Genomic DNA, 18562 nt, shown 5'->3' with positions numbered 1-18562 from the left:
GTCGCTCCATTTCAGACCATTAAAATGTACTTTTTCTTAAGTGTCTTGGAAAGACATTACGGCAAGACCAGCGAGGGCGGAACATATTGTTATCGGCGCGAGCTGTCAGGCATGTGGGGGCATGTGGTTAAACAGAGCGGAGAACCGTGAGGAACGTGTGGAGTGTGATGTAACGGCCATTTAATTGCATTCCGGATGCAGAAGAAACCTAGAAATCACAGAACAATCTTGACAAAGTCGTTTAAAGTTGGAAAACGGGTGGAGGAGGAAGGTGGTGGGATTGAAAAAACAAATCCCACTTAAATCGTCTTTCATTACAGGAAGCAGATCAAACACGACTCGAGGTCGGAAAATTGAAACCACGGTGCAAAGACTGTGTGCTGCTTCGCGAATATCAAAGTGTGTCATGCACTTACGTGCACCTGCACATACATGGGCCCCTGGCTCAGGGGACCTTAGGATATTATGCTTTCCTGACCGATAATGACTCCCATGCTCTCCATTTTACCCTAGAGATCTTCGACTTGAAGAGATACAGCACACAAGAGCAAAGCTTTGGCATTGGGTATAGTTCACTACTGAACAGCGTCCAGGCTCCAAACTGCTTGTCTAATATTCTTTGACAATGTGACAAAAATATGTTTCCACTGACATCCTTAAAAATATAGGCGGTTCATTGAGTGTTTGCTATTAAGTCTCCGTGGTACTGCACATTAAGAAAACGTTGGTACATGTTGGTATTTGAATTTGAAATGCACCAGATGAAACATTAAAACCAATGACTGGTGAAGTTCACAACACTGATCATATGAATATTACCTGTCAAACGCCAAACGGTGGGAAAAGTCCAGAAATAATTTCCGTCAGTTCTGGAAGTTGATGTGTGGGCATGAATGGATCACCCTAAGGATGTGAGTGAATTTGACAAGGGCCATACTCTGTTGCCTAGACAACAAAGTTCGAGCATCTCCCAAATGACAGGTCTTGTGGGTCAAAACTCTAGCTAGTCTTGTAAAAAATAACGCAGATTTTCATCTTGTCAGGTAACTGCATTACCAACTTTTTTATATCTTAACGTTTTACTTCATCTTAACCTTTTGTTATATATATATATATATATATATATATATATATATATATATAAAGTGACACTCCAATGACCCAATGACACTACGAACCGTACAGCCTATCAATGTCCTGCATCAGCTTTTAGCACCTTTCAGTCTGATCTCAACATTCCCAACGACATGACGCATAATGACTTCCGCAGTGTCCCCCAAATCGTCCCCACCTACAGTCACATGTCCCCCAAACAGCCCGGAGGTACTCGCACCAGTGATGGATGGCTTATTAAAAAACTGTCAGCCACAGGATCCAGTTGGACCAGGGCTGAAATAAGTCAAACAAGGGGCCAGAGAGAACTTCTGGGGGGTGGAGGAGTGTCGTTCATGACTTACTGCACCCCTCCCCCCCCCACTCACACCCTGCGCATGGCTGCACACAGTCAGAGCATAGCTGACACACACTGCCATCAATTAAAACGCGACACTGATTGATCAAGTCACTCGATCACTCGGCTCTTTTCCCTACGATTATCTCTGCTGAGGCGACACTGCAAAATCCATCTGAATTTCCAGCCATTCTGCGGGATGTGGAAGTGGGCTTGAACCACATGGATTCAGGTTCGAGCCTCAGTCGTGTTATGTGCAGCCCGTTTCTGGGGAACCGCGCGGTGCTTTCTTGTGAAACATTTGCCATGTTGCATGTCAGATCAGGTGTCTGCATAATAAGGTGTCTTTCAGGTCCAATAGGTGATGACCAGTTACAAGGAAATTGGGAGAAAATTATAACAGCTGTTAATAAGTGTGATTCAATACCAGTGCACTGGTGGTGTTTGAACAGCTTCATGCTATGACCAGCAAGGTACAAACAGGTATAAACAAGAACCACCAGCAAACCATTTCATTTTCTCTTTGCTCCTTTCCAACTAATAAGGCAGGACAGATTTTTGTACATATATAGGATTCAGAGGCAGGGTGATGACATGCTTCATGGTGCCTGTAATCCAATTAAACGGACAGTTAGGAAAACCAATTAGGACACAGTGGTGCATAAGGAATAACTGACTCTAGAATATGCAGAAGCTTTAATAATACAGTAGATGCACAGGCTGTAGTATTCATATTCTCACTATAGAAATACTGGGCCAAATGTATTTTAAGGTTAGCACTAACAACATATTCATTACAAACCTGCACTGAAGTGACCGTTTACTGCTATAAAATTAATGAATCTAATGTTTTTCTCAATGAGGGATATGTTTTCAGGTGAGATCCATGGATTTACACTGAATGGTATTTGTAGATAAAAGATAAAAAGCTCATAGAGTTATACAGTATATTTATGTCTGCAAAGACCAATCAGGGACACATTCTTAGAAGACTGGACCTGTATTCCACACTGCCACATCACTCCAGTCTGATATGCTGACTGGATACTAGTGAAGTGAACACTCCTGTGTTCTAGGAATCAGGTCGAAGAATGAAGCTCGTGTAAAAAACATTTCAGCCAGCGTGCGACGTTTTGTGATCTTACGGGCTCTGCCTCACCTTCTTGGCAAGACAAATCGCTGGCTAACAACGAGGCAGGTCCATAAATCTTGGCCAGTGATGGCGGGACTGCCCGTTCGGAGCTAAAATCTGTTTTAATAATTTCCCCCTAATCTTCGTGGCTGTTTCCGCGTGATAAGGACGTTCCCCTCGCGGAGTGCCGCGTGTGCCCAAGTCACTTCGGACGTGGTCATATTTTACCGCCATCTATCGATTTCTGAGCGAATGGGTTTGACACCTCCTGTCCACACACTAGCCAGGTGAGGCCGGAACCCTCCGCCGGGGTCGAAGGGCGGCCTGAATAAGTGTGTTGTTCCCTTTTTCCTTGTCAGTTGGCTTACATGGTAATGAAAGGGCAGGTGGAGTGGAAGAGGACGTCAGACTCCCCAGCTGGAATCAATCGACCTGAGCCAAGAGACTCTGGGCTGACGAGGCCTGCTAGGACACTGCCACGCGCTCCATTTATTTATTTATTTATCTTTTTTTTTTATTTTTTATTCGAGCGAGGATTTCAGAGTCTGAGCTTTAATGAGGCCTTCAGAGAGAAACAACGCAGAGGATTTAGCAGTCCTGACACCTCACCCCGTGCACGTCTGTGTTTGTCCTTGCTGTGTGGACTGTAAGAGAAACCATCAGAAGCTTCGGTGGATACGTGCAATATGTTTGCAAATTCATCTGTTCTAAACAAGGCTACCAAAAATAAACAAACAAACAAATAAATAAATTGATGGTACAGCGGTGGTGCCCCAAGTAGCTGGCTGATTTTCTATAGTGAAGTCCCACGCGATCCATTAACCAATTGTCCCTTAAAAATAATGTCTTTAGCTAAATGCAGTGTCTGACTACAGCTTGTTGTCAAAATAATAGATGAGGTATTTTGGTGTTATCTCCACAAATGTGTCCTTATAAGAAAACAATGCTTTTTTTTCCCTTTACGCTGTCACTTAATCTTAAAACTAGATGTAATTGAACAACTGGCTTGTGAAAAGACTCCATTTAGACATATTAAAGCATTTAGCCGTGACCGCATTATCACATTTAAAGCACTAAATGCTTTGTGTACTCGCCCATTCCTTTGGCAAAAGGACCAGCATCGCTAAAGAAGATGGCAACAATTCATAATTCACCACACTAAATAATGGAAGACCGCTCATCGCCACACTAAATAATGGAAGATCGCTCATCTGGCTAAAATTGCTTTCCAGAACTGTAGCGTGCGCAACTCTGACTCTCTGGATCCTCTTAGTAATGGAGAAGTTCAAGTGAGCTTCTTGGCTTCAAACGCTCCTCGAGGAGAGTCACTGTGGATTCAAGAGGAAAAAGTTGAACTTTCAGATTTGTTTCATAATCTCAGTGTGGGTCCCGTGCTCGCGTTGCTCTGTGACATACTGTGGGGGGGGGGGCTTAAATATGAAACAGACGGTACAGTCTCACCACTCCAGCCCATATAATCCATCATACCTTAATACTAAATGGGTTCTCTCAGGAATTTAATAGGAGAGAAATTACAGCCATCCATTTTAGCTTGTGGGAAAATTGAAACCAGCCAGCAGCCGTGAGTGAAGCAGGTTAATGTTAGGTGTCCTGGGCTTCCTGAGCTCGCCTTCTGAGCTGGGCTCCCTTCTGCTGTGTGTCTGATGAGCTGTAGTTATGTTGTGTGTTGTGTCTGATGAGCTGTAGTTATGTTGTGTCTGATGAGCTGTAGTTATGCTGTGTGTCTGATGAGCTGTAGTTATGTTGTGTGTTGTGTCTGATGAGCTGTAGTTATGTTGTGTCTGATGAGCTGTAGTTATGCTGTGTGTCTGATGAGCTGTAGTTATGTTGTGTCTGATGAGCTTTAGTTATGTTGTGTCTGATGAGCTTTAGTTATGTTGTGTCTGATGAGCTATAACCCTGGTCCAGCACAGACGGTGTGGGCGAGACTCTCATACACAGTGCTGCTTTCCCCACAACGCAGAATTATTTCCTGGGCGCCGCTGGAGGCCGTTGTGCTGACTCAGGAAACACACAGCAGCAGCACCACGGGGGACTGGAAACGCAACTGTGGGCTCCGTTCTGCAGACGTGGGTGGGGGACGGGGAGAGGGAGGTGATCCTGCCCAGGTGACGTAGCTGTCCCTCAGGCACAGGTGGAGCACAGGTGGGCCCTGGGAAACAAGCAAGCCATGTGGGCGCACCCTGGGCTGCAGAGTTAGGACGCAACCTCGACCCTCGCCTGTGACATGAGGGCGAAGATCTGTGAAACCTCACAGTCCTTAGAACCCAGTGAGCACTGCTGACCACAACCGAACCTCAACCTCAACCTCAACCTCAACCTCAACCTGAATGTCAGCTTTAAAGCACAGCGCAAAAATTCAGAGGAAATCAAACTCCCAAGCGGGGACTTATAGTCCAAAGTGTTTTTACTAGGGCTTTCATCAGAGGCTAATACCATGCAGCACGTACAATGCACCTCGCACAATGCCCTAATTAATACAGGTACCAACTTTCGGGCTCTCGGCCTCTCCGAATGAACGATGGTCCAGACTAGCAGCCTCAATGCAGAGAAGTCACAGTGCAATGGTGAGAAATGTGCGTTTTCTGCTGCACGTCACCAGGCCCACAAACGTGCGAGCGGCAATTCATTTTCATAATGGGCTCCTGCTATGATGGATGCGGCAGTTAGCTGAACGTCTGGGCCTCCACCACCGCCTCTGTGCCACCACGTCATGTGGACGCTCGGTCTTCTGCACGCGTTTCTTTCACTCGCCATTCCCTGGTCTCATGACAGCAGCCCACCCCCCTCAACCCGCCCCCTTCTGACCATCCAATAAAATACAACAGCTGAGTTATTCAGAATCAAATGCACAAACCAAGACACGCGTCTTCGATGCGCCGGAGAATGAATGTGGAATTAAGAGACCCCATAGGAAATATGAGTGCAATTTAGCCTGCAATCTCATGCATTGACGAGCAAAACTATAGCCTCATTTGGGTAAGCAGCAGGAACACACAGCTGGCCACACCTCTGTGTGTGGCTCTGGCTATCATAATGTTTGAGTTTTTAAGTACGCACCGTTTTGGGAAGCAGCTGACACAGTTACAGTATGTAATGTGCATGTGTGTGGCATGTGGCACAGCTGGGATTCAAACCCATCCTTGTTATACTCTTCCTACAGGTAGTGAGCGTCCTGGGTGCATTTAGGCTGATCTGATTCATTGTCTTGAATTACAAAGGCATCATGCCACACAACAACCTGTTGTTTTGTTCAGATTTGATGCACTGAGATCATTACAAATTAAGTTTTAATTCTCCACAAGGCATACATGGAAAAGGCATAATCTGTTCACCTCAGCTCAAATGTAGACAGCAACTATAAATCTGACAAATTTATAATGTGGAACAAGTTATTAGAATTGTTATATGTTTCCTCCCCCGGGGTTGAATAACTCACAATCAAGTAACAGGAAAAGTCTATGGAAAAAAAAACATTGGAATATTATAGACGTCTCCATGAAGTAAATCATAATAAATCTCAGCACACAAGAATGAAGAGTGTTATATCCGGATTAAAGTAACAGTGTAAACAGTCCAGGTCTGAATCATTATGTCAGGTCACTCATTTAATGGGTAACCACGACTATGTAGGAGATGTTGAGTCCCGAACAGCAGGTAGGAAGTTATTTGGCCAATTCCTCTATGTTTTAGTTTAAGTGTATTTGTAAGTGTATAGTTAAGTGTACATTTAAGTGTACATTTTTAGATGTATTGCTTAAACTTCTTGCTGACGGTGAAATTCAGGCCTTAGAAATTATTATCTGATCCTTCGTTGTCTTACGAACTCTTACCTTTATTTTTCAAGTTCTTACAAGTATCCTTGAGGTTCTTATACCTTTTCCAATATTTTCTTAAAGCATTGTGAAATGTTATGTGTGCGTTGATAAGATTTCCTTTATCACTACCTATTATAACAAACCTACGTAAATATATAAGTGAAGGAAAAAAAAGTCTTGAGTGTTGAAGTCTACGTTAAAGCAGTAATCCTGAGTCATACACCCAGGTTAATTTTAGAATAATTCCATCATCTCGTCCCCCACAAGCCACTTCCCGTTTTCTCCCCAGAGAGGAAATTGTGCAAAAGAATGCACGTTGGCGTGGAAACAGGCGCTAGTGGCCGCAGCCGTAACGCCCTTCCTGGGAGGGGTGGTGTTTTGTTCGGAGCAGGGCCAGACAGGGGTGGTTGCAGGGCCAGACGGGGGGGGGGCGGGGTTTGGGGGGGGTTTGCTCGGCTGCCGCGTGCGCTGTCAGAGCGCGACGCCATCCAGCATCTATCTGAACTGGCTCCCCCGCAAGCATCGCCCACTCAGGTGCGGTTGTTGCAGGTGGAGTCTGGGATGCAGGTGGGGACTGTTGCACAACAACCCCCCCCCCCCCCCCCCCCCCCCCCCCGCGCCGCTACATTATGTATCAGAGCGCGACCTACATGCAGCTTCTCTCCAGTCCTGGTCCACATCTACCACGCGTTCTTGCATCTCCTCACCCAACCTCTGAAATGAAACATCCCTGAGGTGGCAGGTCTGATCAATCTTCTGGTCCCTCTTCATCTGAAGACGGCGTCTCTTTCATCTCGACTGTCTGGTTCAGACGTCGGTACTGCTGGCATCTGAAAGTCTTGTAAATCCGAGCGTCTTCAAACAGCGCACGGCACTTTCTTCCTATGTTTATTTAAGGCCCAATATCTGATGTTACCACTGTGAGTTCAGGGTTAGCAAAAACAACCTCATTAGCCAGACTAAAAAGAACAAACTGGATGTAGAATGAATTTTGGAAACCAAATAAAGCAGACACACTGCTAATACTGCAGGAACTGCCTGAGGGCATAAAATGTGCCCAGTAACACCAGTAGAATTCGCTTCGAAGCTCAACATGTACTGGGTCATTAACTCAGACCCATAAGGTCGTAATAAGGCTGAACTGCGTTATCAGAAGGCTCGACCTTGTGAACGCTCATCTGGGAGTTTTTTTTATCACTCGATTCATTCAATCCACAAATCACTGTGATTGTGAATAACCATCAACATTTGCTACTGAGTGAAAAAGAGGCCCCATGTAAAGCAGGACATGACGGGATGTTCAGGACGAGACTCGGGACACCACCACAGCTGTCCACTACGCTGTAAGGTAGAGTGAGATTGTTTTTGCGCTCAATCTCCAGAAGGCTAAGCTCACTACACAGAAGCTGCATATTTGATTGCCTTTTGATATCACTAAATAAATGTATCCCACAGGGAAAAAAAAATGGTTTCAATCTTTCTTTGTCAGACTCAAGGGATTGATTGTCTCAAGCGAGGGGAAGAATCTATACACCACATCTCAAAGTCTCTCGTTAATCATCCCTCTACATCGAAGTGGATCGAAACATTATCGTCATTAACTGGCTTTCACTTACCAGCCTAATTCATTACGAAAGAGTTGCAGAAGAGAGACAACTGCTATACTGGAAACACGAGCCACACTGGTTTTCTGGAATGGATGCTCCGCTGGGAGCAAGTCTCGCCACAGACAGACCTGAGAGGCTCATAAAACACTGATTCATGGTATTATGGTATATAATATCAGTTATGAAAGTAATATAAAAAGTGACAATGCTGTCGTGTATACGTGAATGTAACATAACAGTCACTCTTTTTAAATTACAGTGTTGCTGAGACTCTCACGTCACTGTCACCCTGAGAGAAAAGGGCTTTGACAAACACGTTTGTGTTTATCCGTGTGATATAAAAATAAGACAGAACTCTAACTTCATATATCTAGAGATATGTAAATATATATGAACATATTGTTTATACAGGGTCCTTCTTTGTGCTTTGTATCATATGACTGAGATTATATGACTGAGATTATTACAAACTGAAACAGCTCTGCCTGCCTCTCCCACATAATAATCAACCTGCACACAATGCATTTCTGGTAAAAGAAAATCTTCAGTATAATGGTATTGTAACGCTCTGCGCTGGGCAGAACATGGAGACGGACACAAACGCGGAGGAGAGCGAGATTTAATACAGGAAATTCCAAAAGCAGAGTCGTAGTGGCAGGCAGGGGTCATAACGGGAAGGCAGTCCATACAAGAAATAACAACAGACATACTCGGACAGATAAACCAAACACGACGGGGAAACACGGAACAGGCAGGAATGCAGGCAGCGGAAACAATACTCACAACGAACAGGTATAACAAAGCACAAGGCACGAAGTAGACAAAATCACGGATCACACGACTGGGGAATGACGGGACTTTATACATAGAAACTAACTAGGGACAGGTGATGGCAATGACACTGGGCGTGGTAACAAACAAGGAAACACGAAGACAAACGAGCAGGGCGGGACAAACAGGCAGGGAACACGGACATGAGGGAACCCAGAGTGACAGCTACGAGAGGGGGCGTTGCCCTACGTGACAGAACCCCCCCTCAAAGCGTGCCACTCCGGGGCACGCAAGGGCAGACAGGACAGGGACAGCGGACACAGGACAGACCGGAGGGACAGGACCAGACAAAATAGGACGGGGGACCTGGGACACGGCAGGGACTGGAGACAGGGAGACAGGCCAAGAGCTGGGCCGGGACACGGCATGACACGGGACACAGGGGGGCAGGACAGGGCCAGGGCGAGGCACAGGAGCAGGACTGGACCGGACAGGACTGGGGACAGACACTGGAGCGGGGCCAGGGGACAGGGCAGAGGTAAACACTGAGGCAAACACGGCTTGGACGATGGTGACGGGGACAGGAACAAGGTGGGTAACAACTTGGGGAACAGACACGGGGACCGGGACAGAGACGACACCACAGGAAACAGACACAGGAACAGGAACATGGACACGAACAGACACAACCACGGGGACAGGGACCAAAACAAAACCAGGGACGGGACCAGGGAGCAAGGGGAACACGGGCAACGGAACATAGGAGGTACATGGCGGAGCAGGGGGAACACAAAGTCCATGCCCAACAGGGGGCAGCACAGTCTCTTGGGGCACAGGCGCGGCCGGGCGGCGGGCAGCGGGCACAGGCGCGGCCGGGCGGCGGGCAGCGGGCACAGGCGCGGCCGGGCGGCGGGCAGCGGGCACAGGCGCGGCCGGGCGGCGGGCAGCGGGCACAGGCGCAGCCGGGCGGCGGGCAGCGGGCACAGGCGGAGCCGGGCGGCGGGCAGCGGGCACAGGCGGAGCCGGGCGGCGGGCAGCGGGCACAGGCAGGGTCCGCTGGCGGGCAGCGGGAACAGGCAGGGTCCGCTGGCGGGCAGCGGGAACAGGCAGGGTCCGCTGGCGGGCAGCGGGAACAGGCAGGGTCCGCTGGCGGGCAGCGGGAACAGGAACCGGCGTGGACGACCCCTCCTGGGTCGCGGGGACAGGAACCGGCGTGAACGACCTCTCCTGGGTCGCGGGGTCAGGAACAGGCACGGACTGCCGACGGGCAGCAGGGACAGGAACCGGCGTGGACGACCTCTCCTGGGTCGCAGGGACAGGAACCGGCGTGGACGACCTCTCCTGGGTTGCGGGGACAGGAACAGGCACGAACTGCCTACGGGCAGCGGGGACAGGAATCCGAGGTGAGGAGATGCACTCGGGGGGCGGAGCCACCATACTGACGTCATCGGGGGGCGTGTCCGCCAAGCCGACGTCCTCGGGGGGCGGAGCCACTATACCGACGTCATCGGGGGGCGTGTCCGCCAAGCCGACGTGGCTTGTACTCCCCCCCAAAAAATACTTGGGGGTGTCGTGATGTATAGCTGGCGGGGTCAGCGGCGGTAGGTCCTCCTCCTCAGGGTCCTGGGTGAGCCTGGAAGAATACACAGACACAGAAGCCCCTCGGCGGCTCTCTCTGCGACGGCTCCGCCTCCTCTGAGGCGTCGGGAGCTCGCAGACGCCATCGAGAGCCAACCGAGGGTTAAGCAAATGCCAGTCTGTGCACTCAATCCGTCTGCCTGCGACTTGTACTATAGGTTTCTCCTCCCTATAGTGATCAAGCCGGGCAGACACGTAGCGCTCAACAGGAGTCTCGACGCGAAAGCCAGTCGAAACCGAAAGTGACTGGGCTTTCGTTGGTGCGCGTCGAGACTTCCGTGTTCCCACAGCGCCAGGGGAATTTCTGTCTCTGGTTCGTTCACGCTGCGATATCGGAGAGTTGAACTGGACCGAACCAGTCAACATCTCATCACCGCGATTAAACTCACCAGAGTCTCGCTCCCTCGCTGTGTCCTTGTAAGATCCGTGATTATGTAACGCTCTGCGCTGGGCAGAACATGGAGACGGACACAAACGCGGAGGAGAGCGAGATTTAATACAGGAAATTCCAAAAGCAGAGTCGTAGTGGCAGGCAGGGGTCATAACGGGAAGGCAGTCCATACAAGAAATAACAACAGACATACTCGGACAGATAAACCAAACACGACGGGGAAACACGGAACAGGCAGGAATGCAGGCAGCGGAAACAATACTCACAACGAACAGGTATAACAAAGCACAAGGCACGAAGTAGACAAAATCACGGATCACACGACTGGGGAATGACGGGACTTTATACATAGAAACTAACTAGGGACAGGTGATGGCAATGACACTGGGCGTGGTAACAAACAAGGAAACACGAAGACAAACGAGCAGGGCGGGACAAACAGGCAGGGAACACGGACATGAGGGAACCCAGAGTGACAGCTACGAGAGGGGGCGTTGCCCTACGTGACAGGTATAATGCAATAGAACTTGGTGGAATGGACTCATGTTATAGACACTGTATGTTATGTGATAAATAGAGTGATGCCCTGACTGTTTTATTTATTAGCTATAAGACATCTTTTTATTAATGTGATTATGACCATCCTGTCACAGTCAGGAAATCTAACATCTACTTATTCGACTGAGCAGTACTGCTTAAGTGGTTGAGACTCACCGGCAGGACCCAGACACCATGGAGCGAACACTTATAGCTTTGTCACTATTAAATGCCAGCAACACACACACACACACACACACACACACACACACACACACACACACATACACACACACACACACACAAACACACACAGTCTACACAATCCTGCAAATACATGAGCAATAATCCTTCCATACATCAGTTTTTCCTGGCTCAGACATCTCAGACATCTCAGACATCTCTCAGACATTCCCTTATAGGACAAACCACAGAGAAGGTTTGGAGGTGTTCTGCAGACAGTGTGAGTGAAAAGGCAGAGTGCATCTGTCAGCGAACAAACTGAACCTGATTCATGTTCGTTTGCATGTAACGTGCATTTTTTTTAAATAAAAAAATTGCACCAGAAGCACAATCTTCAGTGTCGGCTGACACCTCATCATTCCCACCAGAAGCTGGAGTCCAGCCAACCAAATGTACTCATTACTGAGCTTAAGTGAAGAGAAACTAACACACACGTAGAACAGAAACTCTGCGTAACATCTGACAGCAGCATCAAAGGAATGAAGTGTTCCATGTCAAAGCACTCTGCTCAGCGTCCAAGGTGTAGGAGCTTCCCAACAACACCTCCACGTGGAGGATGGGTGGAGAACTTCTCACGGCCTTCTAGTATTTATGAGTATTTATTGCTGACGTAACTGGTCCTCTGGATTCTAAGTCTGTGCATTTCCATGGCAGCCAGGTAGCCAAAAAAAGCAACAGAGGGCAGTGTGAGGTCAGCCAGGTCTTCTTACAACACCTACCTGGGGGGTGGAGGGCAAGAGACGATTACTGACCATAAACGCCCTCCCCCCTCCCCCAGACATGGATGTTCAGTTTTCCAACAGGGAGGGAGCGTAAATGGTCAAGAAGCATGACGCTGTATGTGCAGGATGTACTGGCCTTTTGCAATTACCAAACTAACTACACCCTGACAATTACCTATAACCAATTACCGTTATTAATCAATTACTATTATTACTATTATTAAACCGTCGTGATCCGTGTTCAGACATCATGCTGAATTCAGTATGACTGCAACACACAGGTGTCTGCAGCAGAGATGATCAGTACACCTGGCAAAGGTTTCACTGCCAAGGTGAAATGTGGTGCGCTGAGAATCCTTTATGATGTGAGCACAATTTCATGAGTGCCTTGTTATCATGAGAGGCTTGTTTGTGTCAGGACCGCACACAACAGTCGTCAACATGTTCACTCTGACATTGCAATGTATCCTATGCAAATGTGCCTGTGTGTATGGGACCCTTGGGTGAATGCAAATGATCCACTAGTAATTATGCATGTATTCCCAGCCTCTGTAACTAAATTAACATCAGAAAACACTTGATTAAGTACAACACTGATTTTTCTAACACAGATTAAAAGAGACCGCTGGTTGGGGGGTGGCGGGGGGGGGCTTTTGTGCTTCCATTACTCAACCCTTGTTTACATTTGTGCCGTCCAGCTGCTCAGAACAGACAGAGATCACGATGTCTTTGAGAAAACAACAATACTTCCAATATAATAGGCTGAGGTCAGAAATCTAATTCTGTCCATCTGTCATGGACTGCTCAACGACACCTGCACAACAAGCCGCATGTCATGAGCAGTGCTAGCCCAAACTACACCTGAGCAGGGTGTTCTGTACCTGGAGCTAAGACCATGGCCCCTGTTACACCTGGACGGCACAGGAACACAATTAGCTATAACCAGCAGGTTGGGATTACTGTACCGTTTTATTTGAGGAATGAATACGCTGTTGTTATTGTTGTTTCAATTTCATGAAGGATTACCTTTTCATTTTGTTCTTAATCTTCAGTATGTAAGTAAGCAGCAGCGAGCGATTCAAAACAGTGATGCGCATCACCGTCCACATATCCCAGCCGCACGCGCTCAATAGGGGCTCGCACACGCTACACGGCTCGAGCGCTCTACAGGGGGCTCGCGCGCGCTCCACACGCACTCGCACGCGCGCCACAAGGCTGACTTGTTCTCTCTCGTTATGCGCTACACCTAACCGCTTAACACCGACTTGGCTACATTTGCGTTCGCTGACAGTTTTCACTCATTCAAACAAAAACAACAGATAAAGCAACTGTACATTTAAACAGCATTACGCTTTTGAAAGTAGTCTCGGAGAGCAATGGTTAAGACATTAAACACCGAGTATCTGAAAAGTGACTGTAGTTAGATAACGTACACTTTAAACGCATTTAACGTATTTGTAACACTGGTAAACGCCAGGGTAAACGTAGCTTCAAATGTAACAGATCAGTATAAGATGCAGGAAAGATAAAAAATCAGAATAACTCACAAGTGCGAGTCCTTTCTGCAGCTCCACGCGCATCTGCGCCCAGCTCCAACCAGCCCGCGCGACAACTCCTGGATTTACTCGAGCCGCTAGAAAAGTTTAATGACGTCAAGCAGACGTTCAAAACGGCGCTTTTCTACTGGAATATACAACCTAACACCAGTTTAAAGGGGCCGCACACCACATCGCCACAGATTAATCACGGTCTTGTAGATTATTTTTAAAAGGCAAGCGCAACAAAAACGCATAAAGAAACTTCGCAGTGTGAAAGGTTGTGCAGTGCAACACGCGTTGGCCTCGTGCGCCTCAGCGCTGTAATGAACGAGCTCGAGGCTGCAGGTAAGACTGCGACACGCGCAGACAATTTAGTGGATACTCGACGTTTGCCGTTGCTTCGACGAAACGAGCGCATTTTTTAATTGATTGTTTTGAAATTTGTAAAAACTCGACACTGATTCGAAATATCCTAATCACATATAACCTACATATGTAAGCACTACTCACTTTGACTAAGTGTATAGGGTGTTGTGCAAATCAGCAGGTGAATAACAGTACATACTGTTCACCTGGGTTTGCCTAGTGTATCATTTCTGTGTATCTGCACGTGTTAATTACGAGCAAACGAGCCGATCTCAGTTCAAATGCATGTTATGCGCGTGCCAGCTAGATGCGCGATCTTAATTCCCTTTGCTAACAGTCCCTATATTAATTCACTACGAAGACGTGGAATTTGTTTATTGTGACAGCATGGCACAAATATGTCCTTTAAAAAGTGAGTTCAGCTTAATAGTAACTAGTAATAGTAAATAGTAACTTTTAATAAAATGTCTTAAGAAAATGCAGAAATGTGTTCAATGCTTAAAAACACAAAACATTAGGATCACGAGCCAATGGCCCATCTAGATTAATTGTGAAACAATGCTTAGCTAAATACTTCGCTTGCGAAATTAGTGAGCAAACAACTAGCCTAAAATAAATGTGCATATGGGTGTATTTTGGGTGGATCCGTCCTGCTCTGTTTTTTGTTCTGTTTCATGTTGTCATTTAATCATTTTCTACTTTCCCTCCTCTCCGTTAGTTTTCATATTCTAGTCGCGTGGCAAGTGTGCAGTTCGCTCACAATTAGCTGCTTCTCAAGACTGCTTGCGGTTTGGGAGTCCTCACTGCAAAGCACAAATTACAAACATAATACGAAAGCGTAACTGGCAAAATAAACCAAATGACGGCCGAAATGAAACGCACATGAGTTCACCCCTCCGCCAGCATGTAAGAACAGTCTAAAGGGGTGTTGGATGCAAATAGTAATACACACAATAAGCAGATATTTCTGCACGAAGCAGCATACAGTGTTCATTAACGAATTAATAGCCAAAAGTGTAGTGTTGTGAATGAATACTTTGTGTGATTGACAGATTCTTCTGGTGCAGTATGTCTCGCGTCACTCCTTGGTAGTGTCGTGTCAGGGCGACGTTAGGTAATATGGCACTTCTGTTGAATCTCATGAAATCTCATGTTGTAACCTTGGTCTTTACGTCAGTTAGAGAAGGCAACTTAAAAATTCATTATACTCTAATGAGTATACTCATATCAGTTTTTAATGCATAAACCTCACACCATGTTATGGATCCAAATAAACGTGTAGAATAATATCCAGTAAGATTGTTGATTGGAATTAAATTTTTTTTACCATTATGCTGTAACTATGGACACACGATACGATACTGTAGCTATGGATACATGATACTGTAGCTATGGACTGTGCAGTTGTCCACTGGTGATTGTAGTATGTTCCTAATTAAAAGACATATTAATATAATGTCATTGTTATTAATAAAGTTATTGTTCATATGAATCACTATTAATATAATGTTATTAATGATTAATGTTATTAATGATTATCACCTTCATCCCTCCTCTCTCCTCTTCATCATCACGGAAACCTTTCCACCAGTCTGGATCGAACATGCTGTGTGTAAACGCTGTTGTCATGGAAATGAGTGTAGAGCAGCACATTAGGATGAGCAGGTGTGGACGTGTTGACTGTTACCGTGTCAACCCTGTCAGCATTTTCAGATCGCAGATTTGCTACAGTTGATTTGGTCTGTGCTGAAGCCCTGACTGTGATGAAGGGCTGATCTCCAACATCACCATATTACAGGAGGAAAGGTGTTCAGGAGGAACATCACAGGTAACGTAAACAACACATTTGCTCCTGATCAATTCAATGCAAACTTATAGATTTTTCATAAACTCATCATTATTACAAACCATGTTGCAAAAGTTTCTTCCATGGAACTTCAGAGGCGCTTTGCTCTCCAAGGAGAAGACTGTGAGTGTGTGGGATCATCGCATGGCCATACTTGGAGTAAAGGACAGAACTGTTCCCCAACACTAACATCTTCTCTCTCTCCTCCCTCTCTCCCATCCCCTCCCTCTCTCTCTCTCCCTCTCTCCCACCTACTCTCTCCTCCCTCTGCTGTCTCTCTTTCTCTCTATCTACCTCTCTCCCACCTACTCTCTTCCCTCTCTCTGCCCTCTCTCCCATCCCATCCCTCTCTCTCTCACTCTCTCTCTCCCCCATCTTCTCCCCATAGTTGTGGCTCCTTGGGGAGGCCGCTGTAGACGATGATGGAACTGATGTGCGTGAGACCCCAGGCAGCAGACGCGGCGTAAACATTAACAGCTGTCAGGAGGCCATTTGACAGTGAGGCAGACAGAAGACAAAGTGAATATTTGAAAAGAAACCTGGGAGAGAGAGACAGAGAAAGAAAGAAAGAAAGAAAGAAAGAAAGAAAGGTATAGAGAGAGGCAGATAGAGGGGGAAAGAGGAGGAGAGAGAGAGGATAGTGATAGATAAAGAGAGAGTAAGAGAGATAGAAATCATTTTTGGTTGCATGCTTGGTATTTTGTCCATCAAGTCTGATCTGAAGAGTTTGAGTTTCTTGAGTTTGTGCTGTTGAGAGTTGTACATAAAACTCCATTAACACAATTGTTCAGTGCTGGTTGTGGAAAACCTTATGAAGTACTGTGATCACTGCTGTGTGCAACAATACTTCCATTTCATCCAATTCAGGCATAACTGCCTATAACATTAGGAGAGGCAATTCTGTGGTGAACTGGGGATGTTGTGCTTTAAATAAATTAGATCATGAATTCAAGCTCTTACTGTCAAGGTCAAAGCAGTTCTAACTGATTCAGCTCTCTCAATAAAATGCTGTGAAATGCCTCTTTTAATGTTGCTTTGTGTCACTGCTGCCGTCTTTGTATTTCCGCTGCCATCTTTGTATTTCTGCTGTAGTCTTTGTGTTTCTGCTGTAGTCTTTGTGTGTCTTCTGTAGTCTTGATTAAGTACAGTAGATAACACTGGTGAATTAAGAATGCTAGCACGGGAGAAGTGTTGTGGGATTAGGGTCCGAAGGTACTGCCACACACTGTTTTAGTGGATGTGATGGAAAGACTGACAGCAGAATGCAGGATAGTTTTCACACAAACACACACCTCTCTTCATCTCCACCAAATCACAATCGTCATGGGATTAGACAGACTCTTTAATCTTCATTGCTCTCTGGAAGAGAGACACCCACCACAGGGCACTCAGAACCCTTCATCTAGCTTTTACAGTAAGTGCATTCCTCTGTGTGTGTGTGTGTGTGTGTGTGTGTGTGTGTGTGTGTGTGTGTGTCTTTAAACTGATGAATGATGGATGAAGCATTTTTATGATTTGCGGAGACTCTAATCCATTTTGTGTATACTTCTAATCCAAGGGGCTTTGGTAAACACAATAATTCACACACACACATACACACACACACACACACACTGACACACACATAGACACCACATACACTTGGAAGGATCAAGCACTCATACTGTGCATATAGACAAACACAGTGTCTTCCCAATTTATTTGTTTTTTAATTTGTTGTATTAGTTGAGCCATAATTACAGTCTACCAACACTATTCAAAGATTTGTTATGTATTTGTTATTTAAAGAAATGTCATATTTCTTCAGAATCCATCACCACGTGTCTGTTCTCCAAGTTTCACATTACAAATCATCTCCCCATCTTGGTCTCCTCCTCCGTCTCCCCCAGAATCCTCTGTCTTCACCCTCCATTCCTAAACCCATCCTGACTCATCGTGTCCCCCCCGCAGTCCTGACAGATGGCAGAGAGCTGAAATAACAGAGCTGAGCAGTGCAAACATTTCCCAAACCACATTCCTCTCACAGCCCCCAAGGCCTGAAGCTCCACGGCCTGGCAGGCGTTTCATGAACATCCTGGGCCCTCTGCAGCAGTCCCCCCCCCCCCCCCCCCCCCCCCACCTTCTGAAGCCACACTCAAAGGAGGCCGCAGGCCTTAATGTTCTCATGTATTCATTGTAGTTTAATTAAATCCGTTGAATATTACGTTGAATATTATTCTCCTAAAAGGTTTTCTGTGTTTGTGTTTTTAAAGCTAAGTTGAGTAAAATGAACAATTGCAACAATTAACCTCATTCTGCACTCATAATATTTATCATGAAAGAGTTAACTTTAATTCTTGAAAAGCATAAATGTGTAAAGTGACACAATATACCAGTGAGACAGGATACTTCAAGAAGATTTCAACCTGCAATTTTGTGGCCCATAGACCAGAGGTGTTCCACAACACTGTGGATTCCTTAGAAGCCATAGAAAACCTGCAAA

The 18562-nt window shown here is 46.3% G+C and overlaps 1 protein-coding gene and 1 long non-coding RNA gene across 2 annotated transcripts in view; one reads left to right on the top strand and one right to left on the bottom strand.

The window, feature by feature from the left end:
• The window catches only part of gulp1b (GULP PTB domain containing engulfment adaptor 1b), a 29803-nt gene extending 15791 nt beyond the window's left edge, over positions 1-14012 (bottom strand). Inside the window, exon 1 of the mRNA XM_077015554.1 lies at positions 13878-14012. The gene's annotated coding sequence lies outside the window, so the exon portion shown is untranslated. The remainder of the gene's footprint in view (positions 1-13877) is intronic.
• Positions 14013-14093: 81 nt separating this feature from the next.
• On the top strand, positions 14094-18188 carry LOC143521975 (uncharacterized). The gene is made up of 3 exons (XR_013132889.1): positions 14094-14213; positions 15287-15348; positions 15826-18188. It is a non-coding gene; the product is annotated as an uncharacterized LOC143521975 (long non-coding RNA).
• The last annotated feature ends 374 nt before the right edge of the window (positions 18189-18562 follow it).

Source organism: Brachyhypopomus gauderio, chromosome 8 (genome assembly GCF_052324685.1).
Source record: "Brachyhypopomus gauderio isolate BG-103 chromosome 8, BGAUD_0.2, whole genome shotgun sequence".
Taxonomy (NCBI): domain Eukaryota; kingdom Metazoa; phylum Chordata; class Actinopteri; order Gymnotiformes; family Hypopomidae; genus Brachyhypopomus; species Brachyhypopomus gauderio.
Note: the sequence above shows the minus strand (reverse complement) of the source record. Positions and strands in the feature narration are given on the sequence as shown.